The 11963-nt window shown below is 44.9% G+C and overlaps 1 long non-coding RNA gene across 12 annotated transcripts in view; it reads left to right on the top strand.

Annotated features, from left to right (window-relative positions):
• The first annotated feature begins 1231 nt into the window (after positions 1-1231).
• The window catches only part of LOC132649718 (uncharacterized), a 26964-nt gene continuing 16232 nt past the window's right edge, over positions 1232-11963 (top strand). For 3 of the 12 annotated variants that reach the window (XR_009588223.1, XR_009588214.1, XR_009588218.1), the window contains exons 1-4: positions 1232-1651; positions 2672-3750; positions 4435-4626; positions 8496-8702. This is a non-coding gene — a long non-coding RNA (uncharacterized LOC132649718). Of the gene's footprint in view, positions 1652-2671; positions 3751-3828; positions 3928-4431; positions 4627-8495; positions 8703-11963 lie in introns of all 12 variants that reach the window. The other 9 variants (XR_009588221.1, XR_009588213.1, XR_009588219.1 and 6 more) reach the window with 8 other exon arrangements.

The raw sequence follows: 11963 nt of genomic DNA, 5'->3' as shown, positions 1-11963 counted from the left end.
TTCTTTGAAGCTGGGTCTCACCGTGTAGTCCTGGCTGTGTATGCCAGGCTGGCCTCAAACTCAGAAATCTGCCCACCTCTGCCACCTGAGTGTTTGGATTAAAGGCTTACACCGCGCCACACGGAATCTTGGAATGCTCTTAACAACAGCACTCACAATATTAAAATCCAAGTTGGAAAATGCCACTTAAATACTGAAAACCCTCAGGCGGCCTTTCTGTCTCAGCTCTCTTTCTCCCGACCCCACGCCCTTAGTAGCCACACTGGCCTCCTTGAGCACAGCAGGCCCCCAAGTCGCGTCTCATGGGGTGTTCTCTCCTCTTCTGTCTGCAGGAGCGGCTTCCTCTCTTTGGATCTGATCATCTCAGTGAAGCCTTCCTGCTCCGACTTTCAAAACTTACCCATCCTTCCGTCTTCTTTAATGTTCCTCTACACCATCCAACATACAGCGAACTTACTTATCATCTGCCTCCCCCAGCCCCGCCCCGCCCCGAGAAGGCAACACGTAATTCCCACCAGGGCAAGAGCTTTTGACTTTTCCATCCTCAATACCCAAGAAAGTGCTTGTCTCATAGGAAGTCCTAACTAATTAAATCTTTGTCGACTGAATGACTAAAACAAAGATAAGCTGTGCCCTGTTTGATTTGCAACACTGCCCAAACAGCAAAGTTTTCATCAAAACTTTCCTGAAAAAGGTCAGAAACTTTTGAATTGTCTGATGACGAGGACTGTTATTTTAACATAAAATGGATGTCCTCCTTTTCAGTTCTCCTTCCTCAAGTGTTTGCTCTGCTGCTGGCTTCTCTTTCTCCACTACCTCCACACAGGCATCACCAGACATCCTGCTTCGGTTTCTCGTGTTGGTTCATATGTTTCTCGTGTTGGTTCATATGTTCTCTGCAAAGGATCCCGTCGATTTTTTAAGCCTCCCATTATCTCCTGGCCTTGGATTTCTCTCCGACTTATAAGTCCAGCATTGACATTTATTGTTGGTCTAAGCTCTGTTTCCTGAACTGAGGGCACCTTTCGAGTTTAAAAACAGATTTCTCTCCCCCTCCCTCAAAGCTGGGTCCCGTTCCAGCAATCTATTTCTGCTAATGATCTTGCCCTCTTCTAAATCTGGAAACATGTCAAGGCTTCAACGCTTACATAATGTGTCTTCCCACTGTCTGTTGCTTATCCCTCTACTGAAGCCCTCCTTCCCTTCCTTTTTCCGAGACCCTGTGTTTCTGCACACCGTGAGTCAGCTGGTGGCACTGGCCCACTGGGCCTGCTCCGGATGAACAGTGCTCACCCAAATAAGCCTGGTCTCAGCTCCCTGTTTCTGTCTTTTGTTGTTGTTGTTGCCCAGCGTGTATGTAAATTTGCTGTCTGAGTCTGCTGGACTTCCATATCTTGTTCACTGTGTGATGGTGTTTTGAAATGGCTGCTCTTACGAGGGGGAGCGAGGACTTGGCGCAGCAGAGCGGATGCGTCCTCTCTGGACTTTGCTTCCGGAGATGTTGACTCAGAGCGGCAGGGATGACGCAGTGCACTGTGGCCGGAGCAGCAGCCATAGCAGCTGCATCCGGTTTCCAGTGGAGCGAGAGACAGCTGTTCTGAGGCAGTATGCAATGTCCCACATCTGAGGACTTGGCAGCGTGAGCCTTGGGGTCAGTCCTTGGCAGCTGGGGCGGTGACTTCATGGGAGCAGCCCTGTGGAATGCTTGGGTGTGGCTCTTGCCTGGATGATTCTCCTTCCCACCTTTGCTTCTTCAATTAGCTGAAAAGTCAAGTTAATTTATTGGCAACAAAACCTACGCTGTCAACAGCAGCTAGCTCTTAGAATAGCGCTTTCTTTGCGGCGCACGCTTGTCTGAATGCTTCGTGGATATTAACTTGTCGTTTTTACAACCCTATGAAAGAGAGACTCGTACTAGACCCATTTTATGGATGATGAAACTGATCTACGGGAAGACTAGGTTACTCAATGAAGGCTACACAGTTGTGAGTGGTGGCCCAAAAGCCCAAGCGCCATCACTCTGGCCTAGTTCTTAGGAGCCTTGATTGTTTCACACACTGTTTTATAACTTTTTTTTTCATGTAACAAAATTTAATGAGCATTTCTGTGTTGTTATATATTCAGTTAGGTGTTCAAAGGATGATTCATGATTTATTTAACCAACTCCCTATTGTTAAACATTAAGGATAACCCAGTGGTTATACTTTTAATTTTAATTTTTAGGTTACCATACAAAGTCATGAAGACTTTCATCATGTCATTTTCACATGTGTGTCATTATGCTTTGTTCTCATTTGTTCTCTTTTCTTCTATGTCTTAACGCCCATGATTTACTTCCTTGCAAATAAAGGCCCAGAGGTGGAATGTTTGGTCAAAAGGAAATTTAATTACCTTCTAGAAAGATAATTCTGATTTATTTTTATACACAGTACTATGTACGAGCATCCTGTTTCCCTGAGTTATTGGCATTGAACAGTCAAGTGGGGTGTGTGTGTGTGTGTGATAAAAAAATGATAGATCTTTTTCTCTTAAATTTGAAATTCTTTAACCCATTTAAAAATACAGTTTTAGGGGCTGGGAGATAGCTTCCTTGGTGAAGGGATGGAGACAGGAGTCTGCTCCCTAGAACCAGCGTAAAAGCTGGTTTTGTTGGCTTGTGTTTATCGTCCAGGCACCGGGGAGATGGGGAGAGGCCCCTGGAGCGTGCTGGCCTGCCTGTTCAGCCTAGCTGGCAAGTCCCAGGACTCACCGACAGACTCTGCTCCAAGACAGTGAGTGACTGCTGAAGAATGACGCCTGAGCTGACTCCTGGCTTCCACAGAGAGGCACATCTGTAACATGTGTAAGCATGCTCACTTGAACATACAAGTGCGTTCTCTGTCATGGACACACGCACATGTGTTGGCCATTTGTTCAGTCCTTCTGTAAATTGTTTTCTTTATCATCTATACGATAAAGTTGAGACTACTTCAAGGCTTTTTTTTTTTTTTTCAGTTTTTCTGAGACAGGGTTTCTCTGTGTAGCCCTGGCTGTCCTGGAACTCACTCTATAGACCAGGCTGGCATTGAACTCACAGATATCTGCCTGCCTCTGCCTCCTGAGTGCTGGGATTAAAGGAACGCGCCACCACCTCCCTTAAATCTAATGACTCTTAATGGTGAAGCTGCCATCTAGCCAAAGCCCTTTGTGGGTTGCTGACAGTAAATGTGAAAAAAAAAAAAAAATATATATATATATATATATACAGGGAAAGTAGGTTACTTCTGCCTCATTCCATTTATACTGGTTGGATACAGGCAAGACTTTCTGGGCCAACACTCAATGGCTCAACAAGCAAAAGCTCCAGCTCTGTAGACTGACAAAATCTGTAACGAAGGTACTCACTAGCTAGTGATTTCTACCATTCTCAAAGTGTTGGCTTCATCACCACAACCTAAAGACAAAATCTCCACCACATCACATACCAGTCTGGGAGGACGGGGGTGGGGGGGAGAGCAGAGGCTGTGGGAAGGCCAGCGTGGTTATTTAAAAGAGGAGTAAGAAGCCTAACCAGGTCTGGTGTCCAATCTGGTTGAGAATCATTAGATTTCAGCAATCTATGGGCAATGCGAGATCGTTCTAGGAAAAAAAAACATGATCAGTGTCTGAGACAGCCCCAGACACTTGCTTCTTTCTTTAAGGACTGGGAGGAAGATATGGTCTTGTCCCCACTGATGTGGTGTGAGCTGGAGAAATTTGGCTGCTCACCAGGTCAGATGTAGTAAATTCTTAATTATTATTTTCTTTTTGTTTTTTTGTTTTGTTTGTTTGTTTGTTTGTTTAAGACAGGGTTTCTCTGTGTAGTCTTGACTGTCCTAGAACTTGCTCTGTAGACCAGGCTGGCCTCGAGATTTGCCTGCCTCTCCCTCCTGAGAACTGGAGTTAAAGGTGAGTGCCATCACCAGCCTCTCAGATGTAGAAAATTCTTAACGTCAGTGCAGAAAAAAATCAAGGGCAAGGGGTTCTTTTGCCCTTTGTGTGTGTAGGCAATGTGTGTGTGTGTGTGTGTTTGTGTGTTTGTTTTTTTCAGGACAGGGTTTCCCCGTGTAACCTTGGCTTCCTGGACTTGATTTGTAGAACAGGCCTTGAACTTGCAGAGATCTGCCTGCCTCTGCCTCCCTGAGTGCTGGGATTACAGGCCTGTGCCACTGTGCCTAGCTAAAGCGTAGGCAGTATTCATCACCTGTGAGCTTTGGAGAAATCGAGTTATGGGGGTGGAAATCAGCAACTGTTTTCACAAGTTCTTTTTGTGATATGAGGACAAGTGAAATCCTGACGATGTGGATGCAATACTGCTTACTGACAGCGAGCTGGACTATCGTTTGAGTCTCCTATCCTTGTCCTCTCTCCTGCCTCCCCTCTCTTCTTCACACTTCCTTTCTTCCCTGGCAGCAGAATGGGACAAGCAATCCTTACTTGTCCTCGGGTAACACCCTACTTCCATAAACCGCAAACGCTTATATCAACACTACATGAACTATGCAAGCAGATGCCATCGAGCCCCGTGGATTCAACTGCTGAAGAGAAAAAATAAAGCATTTGAAAAATAATCTCATTTCCTGCACCATTCTATTTTGAATGCCAGAGGTTAAGTATTACTTTCATCTTTGTATCCTCCTTAGACTATGCTAATTTACAGCCTCCTTCACTGAAACGAATACCTGTGCCAAGGGTCCCTTTTTCAGGGAAATAAGAGAAGAACACATTGTTTTCAGAGTCTTGCATTGCCCAGTGACACCAACGATTATCCCTTGGTATTTGTAGGAAAGTGGCTCCAGGAGCACAGGCTACCTAAATCCGCAATGCTCGAGTTTTAAAAATAAAACTGTAAACAGCCTAAGAACAAAATTGTAACACAATGACTTCGCATCCTTTAAATCCTCTCTGGATTACTTCTACTGCCTAAAACAACCGAATGCTGTGCAATTGTTAATTGTCGTTTCACTATTTCACTGTACTGTTTAGGAAACGGTGACAAGAGAAGTCTACAGATGTTTGGTACCTGTGATAGTTTTAATTGACAATTGTCTAGAATCAGCTGGTTGACTGATGCGGGAAGGCCTTGCCTACTCTTGGCCGAACTATTCTCTACTGTAAGAGTAGGGAACGTACTGGAAAGCCACCTGCAACAGTTTTTTCTTTTTTTAAACTCTACTTCATTTGGGGTGTTTAGGCCTCTACCTCTCTTTCACACCCTCCCCCCACCTTAAGTAAGAAAGAGCAAAGGTTAGTGGGTAGAGGGGGCCCAGACTCCTTTACTTCTCCCAGCTAGTTAGGGTCAAGGGGTTCTTTTAGGGCTCTACCCCAATCTCCATCAACCACAGATGCAGTTAGCGGTCTCCTCCACGCCCCTGTGCCCCGAAGCATCTCTCTCCATCTGTCTGCTCTAAACAGCCACACCGTCTCTGGTCTCTGGTCTCTCCAAACTGCTACATGCCACACGCCAACACTGAACACCACACAGAAATTCTCACATCTCTTTCTCGGCTCTCATATTTATACTCTCAGGGTCCTAGTTCATGCCCCTCTCCGTGAGGCACATGGAAGGCCATTATCAGCTGGCAAAGATCACATCCCAATTAACAGATTTGGACCGACAATAGCAAAGTCACAGTTCTGAAGTAGCGATGAAAAAAATGTATGGTTTGGGGACAGAACTGTGTTAAAGGGTCGCAGCGTTAGGGAGGCTGAGAACTAGTTTTATCTTAGCGGCCTTTGCAACACAGAGTCACTGCTCACATTTCCATGATCAAACTTTCTTCTGCTGGAGTCAGAGCCACTTGAACATCTTCTTGGAATCTTTTTGCCTGGAACTTTCCAGCAGCTTCTTGGCCTTATTACGGGGCTTAGTAGGTTGAGAAGCACTACACCCGTGGACCACTGTGGCCAAGCCAAGGCTCACAGCTCCCTTGGTACTTCCTGCCACCAGATCCTTCACGCTTTAGCATTCTTCATTCAGCCATCTTCTTTCCCAAGACCTTCATGAGGTTGATGGTTGCTTAGCCTTTATTTCTTATTTCTTAGCTAGACGGCTCTTCCCATGGAGAGCCTACCGTAACTTTAGAATTCCATCTCTGACCCTTTCCTTCATGTTGCCCGTTACAAGTTGTATTACTTGGGTACTTGGTGTTTCGGCCTACACCGGAAGTCCTAAAATGCCAGAGATCCCATCCATTTTGTTCACTCCGTGTACCTATCGATTGTCAACACACCTGACACAGAACAGGTGCTCAATACAGGTTTGATGATTGGCTTGCCAAATAGCTTACCGTGCGTAGTGAGGGCACTGTGGTTCTAAAAGGTAAGTGACTAAGTCTCTACAGTTTGAATGTCGTGATAGTTTTGCTGTGTTTGATTGTTTGTAAATGGGCTATATTTCAAAATTTTCAAGCTGGTACCCGGAGAGTCAGAATATCTTGCTGCACAGAAAACGAGTGTCAGTAGGTCTCAATTTCCAAACAGGATGGCTAGTGCCCGGCTTCCATATTATTAAGATGATTACTTAGTCCTTTTTCTCAGATGCCTTTCCAAGCTGCGTTTTCCATGAGGAGAGAGAACACAGTCATAACGTTATGCTCAGCACAAGGAGAGGCCTTAAGCATCCAAGAAAGGAATGCAGCACACAGTGGTGACTTTGGGAGTAGAACTATGTTTACGTGTATGTGGGCTGAGGCAGGGTTGGGTGAGAGCATGCTTGGGGGTGGGGGACAATTCCGAGACTCCCATCATCTACTTGCGTGTCCCCTGTTTAGTCACAGCGGCAGCTGCACAGCTCTGATCACTGTTGGAATGCTGGCTTCGGAAGCCTGGTGAACAGGCAGAGCATGGCCACCCATGGTTGCAGATGTAGCCTTTAAGCAGCCCAGAGCTAGCTGGGCAACGTAAGATCTGTCATTGGCTGCAGCACTCTTTGCCTGAGGTCAGTTCAAACCAATTCCGGTTTGCTTGCAAGCACCTTTCCCGGATGTAGAAAAGCACAGTAGGTAGTCAAAAGTGCCCCGGCCGGAACTGAATTTCCTCTATACCCAGTGTTCTCCAGCCTTTCTTTGCTCACCTCTGACTAGGACACTTCTTCTTCAACAGGTCTCACTGGTACACAGTTCACTTCACACTGCAGTGAAATCTGCTTTCTGTCTCCCCACCCCCTTTTGCCCTGCTCTTTAAAGCTACAAAGAATATGGTCACTGATTCAAAATGACATTTCTTCAAACAGATGAAGGCACATGTCATATCTCCACCTGAACGTTTCTCCTACTATTGAGCTTTTTATGAACAGTGCATTTAAACAGAAACTGTGAGAAACATCTCTAGGCACCTCAGGCCTCCATGAGTTGTTTCCTCAGTGTCTTCTTCTATTTATTCCAATGAGTGAATAATTTTTCACACAGTTTTAATTTACACATTATTTATATTATATGTAAATACGATTATTTACATAATTATCACCACAGTGATAAATGTTGCAAAACAGAGGCACAGAGTTCACCAGGTACACGCTCTTGGGAAGGATTTGTCCCAGGCAGGGACTCAAGCCTGTCTTTGGTGTCAGTGACCTGAGAGGTGAGGGAAGGAAGTAGATGTGAGAGATGTGAAGGAAAGGATGTGCATTCCAGGGAGAAAGAACAATGCGCGCAGCGGCCAGAGGGACACGTGATCACTTATCCGCTTGCACGTTTACTTTCTGCTTTTGAGAAGGATTAAATCCACCATCTCTCTTACTAAAAATACCGCATGAACATACACACACGCTGAGTTCTATAACTGTTCATACTAGCACACATCTGTGAACCCTGGCAGGATTGCCCCCTTTGTGTTGTTTATTTTGCCTCACTGAGTATCTGGCAGAAACAATCCAAGGGATGTCTCTATGTATCATCTATCTATCTGTCTGTCTGTCTATTATCAATCTACCCACCTGCCTACCTAATGCTTTCTTTATGTGTGTCTGTGTGTGAATGTGTTTGTATATGTGAGTGTGTGTGTGTGTGTGTGTGTGTGTGTGCCAGAGGAGGTCAGAATAGGTGTCAGGTCCCCTGGAGCTAGAGTTATCTGACTGGTCTGACGTGAGTGTTGGAAACTGAACTTGGATCTCTGAAGGAGCAGCAACTGCTCTTAACCTCTAAGCCTTTTATCTCTCCATCCCTGGAGGATTTCTTTTGTTCGTGGTTGCAGAGGGTTTTAGTTTTTCACTGCAGGCAAGGTAAACTTGAGCATCTCAGCTCACAGAAGTGGAAGTGTGCGGCAGAGACTGTTCACCGGAAGTGGCTAGGGATGATAGGCATCCCGGGACCCTCTCCTCTGAGATCAACTTCCTCCAGTTACACCCTAACTCCCAAAGGTCCCCCAAATAGTATCCATACTATGAATGAGCCTGTGGGAGATTTTTGGATTTAAACCATAACACCGTATTGTTTTCCAGAAAATTTCTTCCATCTCTTTTTTCTTTCTCATCTTAGATGGGGTGTTCTGAAAGAAAGCTTCTTAGCACTTGGACGCCACTGAAGAGCTAGCCAGCTTTGATTGACGGCTGGCAGCCATTGCTAGGTGAACCTAACCTTAAAAATCACAGCCAACATTTTGTGGAAAGTTGCTACGTAAAATTGAAGTTTGATCACACTGTATCTTTGGAGCTGGTTCATGAAGCCAGGAGCTCCCTGATTCGGGTACGTTTTTACTGAGGCAGCTCCACACCATTTTAGCTGGGTGTGACAGGAATGAGTCTACTGTGCGCAATGGATTCCATAAATAAGTGCAGCAGAGGACTCCCTAATGGTTCTTACCTCACTCTGCTGCTCCCCACGGACCCTCCCCACCTCCCGGAAGGGCAAAAGTACATTCATTCAAGTCTGTTTTCAGTGACAAGTAAAAATCACTTTTCAGAATGTCTAAGATACTTGTAAAGATTATTTTGCAGAACCTTCCTTGGTAAAGGCCTATTGAAAAATTTAAATAATATAAACAAAATTAATTTAGAAATAAAGACATTTACGTTCAGAACCAGGAGTGGTGGCTCACACTTTTAATCCCAGCACTAGGAGATAGAGGCAGGCAGATCTTCTTCTGAGTTCAAGGCCAGCCTGGTCCACAGAGTTCCAGAATCAGCAGAGCCACACAATGAGACCTTGTCTTTCTTTCTTTCTTTCTTTCTTTCTTTCTTTCTTTCTTTCTTTCTTTCTCTCTCTCTCTCTCTCTCTCTCTCTCTCTCTCTTTAATTTTAGTGTATTAAAGGGCGGAAATTCTAGCCCTTTAAAAGATTTCACCTGAAGGAGTCAAGACTTCAGTTGAGTGCAGTTCCCAGGTATTGAATTTCCACCTTGCAAAAGAGAAGGGATGGGTAGGATTGCTGAGGGCCTTGGAGCTAAGATTCTATGCGCTGATAGAGCACAGACAACCACAGTTTGATAGGACCAGTCATTTTCTTTTTCTGTAGCATTTAAGAACCTGCAGAATAGGAATGAGACCAATACTGTGCTTGATGCCTAAAAATAACCCCTGACAGTGCTGTCCATATGGGTTTCCCTCTCACACACATCCCCCGCCCTTTCAGGAGCCGTGAAAGACATAACACTTGCCTGCCTCTGTAACTAATAAGAATAGTTTAAGCTGTCCTTTAGCAGGTGAGTAGAAGTTAGCTTTTAGGTCTGGGACTATCTAGTGAAATCAGGCTACTGTTTGATATCCTAAGGGACATAGCCTAGGTCACGGGTTAGGGCTCAAAGAAAGTCTGTTGAGAAAATGTCTGAGAAAAATACTTGCTTATGAATAGTTTTGAAGCCTCCTAATCTTGTTCCTGAGGCATCTGCTTTCTTGTGAGATATAACACTTTGCCTGCTGACCTCCGTGCTGTCGGTTGAATTTCTCCTGCCTGGTTCCCTTTGTTTTTGAAATGTGGCCTCAGTCATATTTACCTTGTTTACTGTTTTCTCAGATAGTGAAGCCAGAACCAGTAAGCTTTTCTGAGCATTGCATCTGCGCTGATTAGCAACATTCTCTTGGTGTGGTGGCCCACAGCTTTATTCCCAGTGCTCTTGAAGCAGTGGCAGGTGGATCTATGAGCTTGAGGACAGCCCGTTCTACAGAGCAAATTCCAGACCAGCCAGGGGAACACAGTGAGGCAAATAAGACATAAAATCTCACCAGCACACTTAGTCAGATTTTTTTCTTTTTTTTTTTAATGTAAAAAGCATATAACATGAGAGTTTTTTAAATTAATTTTTTATTAATTACAGTTTATTCACTTTGTAGCCCCCTCCCTCATCCTCTCCCAATCCCACCCTCCTTCCCTTATCTCCTCACAAACCCCTCCCCAAGTTCACTGATAGGGGAGGTCCTCCTCCCCTTCCCTCTGACTCTAGCCTTTCAGGTCTCATCAGGACTGGCTGCTTTGTCCTCCATGACCTGGCAAGGCTGCTCCCCTCTCAGGGGAGGTGACCAAAGAGCCAGCCACTGAGTTCATGTCAGAGACAGCCCTTGCTGCCATCACCAGGGAACCCACTTGGAGACTGAGCTGCCATAGGCCACATCTGAGCAGGGGTTCTAGGTTATCTCCATGCATGGTCCTTGATTGAAGTATCATCCTCAGAAAAGACCCCTTTGCCCAGATTCTTTGGTTCTATTGCTCTCCTTGTGGAGCTCCTGTCCCCTCCAGGTCCTTCATCTCTCCCTTTTTTCACAAGATTCCCTGCACTCTGCCCAAAGTTTGGCTATGATTCTCAGCCTCTGCTTTGATACCCTGCAGGGTAGAGTCTTTCAGAAGCCTCCTGTGGTAGGCTCCTGTCCTGTTCCCTGCCATTTCCCTCTTCTGATATCTATCCTGTTTGCCTTTCTGAGTGAGGATTGAGCATCTTACCCAGGGTCCTCCTTCTTGCTTAGCTTCTTTAGGTGTACAGATTTTAGTGTGTTTATCCTATATTTGTCTAATATCTACTTATATAAGTATAAGTATATAAGTTAGTATATACTGTGTGTGTCTTTCTGTTTCTGGGATAGCTCACTTAGGATGATCTTCTCTAGTTCCCACCATTTGCCTGCAAATTTCATGATTTCCTTGTTTTTAATTGCTGAGTTGTATTCAATTGTGTAAATGTACCACAATTTCTGTATCCATTTCTCAGTTGAGGGTCATGTAGGTAGTTTCCAGATTCTGGCTATTATGACTAAAGCTGCTTCGAACATGGTTGAAAAAATGTCCTTATATATTTGAGCATATTTTGGATATATGCCTAGGAGTGCTATAGCTGGATCTATTCCTAATTGTCTGAGAAAACGCCAGATTGATTTCCAAAGTGGTTGTACAAGTTTACATTCCCACCAGCAATGGAGGAGGGTTCCCCTTTCTCCACATCCTCTCCAGCTTGTATTGTCACTAAGACAAAAAACTCAAGCCACAATGCATGCCGGCATGAGAGTTCAAGATGCTGATGCTGAAGTCAGACATGGTGGGGCAGGCCTTTAATCCCAGTACTTGGGAGGTAGAGGGAACTCTGAAACCAGCCTGGTTTACAGAGAGAGAGCAACACAGTTGGGGCAACACAGAGAAAACCACAAAACAACAACAACAACAACAGCAACAAAAACCCAGCTGATGGTAATGGCCATCTTGCTTTCTTCTGAGTGGCCACAATGAAAATGCGTATTTTGTTCTGTTCATTGTTCTTCTGTTCTCTTTATTCAGCATCCCTGTCCCTGCGTTCCCTTTTGTAGTTTTCTCCACTTGTAAACTCATTTTCTTCCGACCGTCCTCCTGAAGGATGGAGGTCAAGTCTGCGTTCTTAGCACCTTTGTCTTTCACAAGGAGCCAGGAATACCGTAGAGAGCCAGTGCTATGATGAACGTGAGCTGGCTTTACTCTTTGGCTACACCCACCTTCCCCTCGCTACTCTTGTATTTATTATTTTTATAGAGACAGAGACAGGCCGAGAACC

The sequence above is a fragment of the Meriones unguiculatus genome, chromosome 21 (genome assembly GCF_030254825.1).
Source record: "Meriones unguiculatus strain TT.TT164.6M chromosome 21, Bangor_MerUng_6.1, whole genome shotgun sequence".
NCBI classification, from domain to species: Eukaryota; Metazoa; Chordata; class Mammalia; order Rodentia; family Muridae; genus Meriones; species Meriones unguiculatus.
The sequence above is the reverse complement of the archived record's forward strand: the minus strand, read 5'-3'. Positions and strand labels throughout refer to the sequence as shown.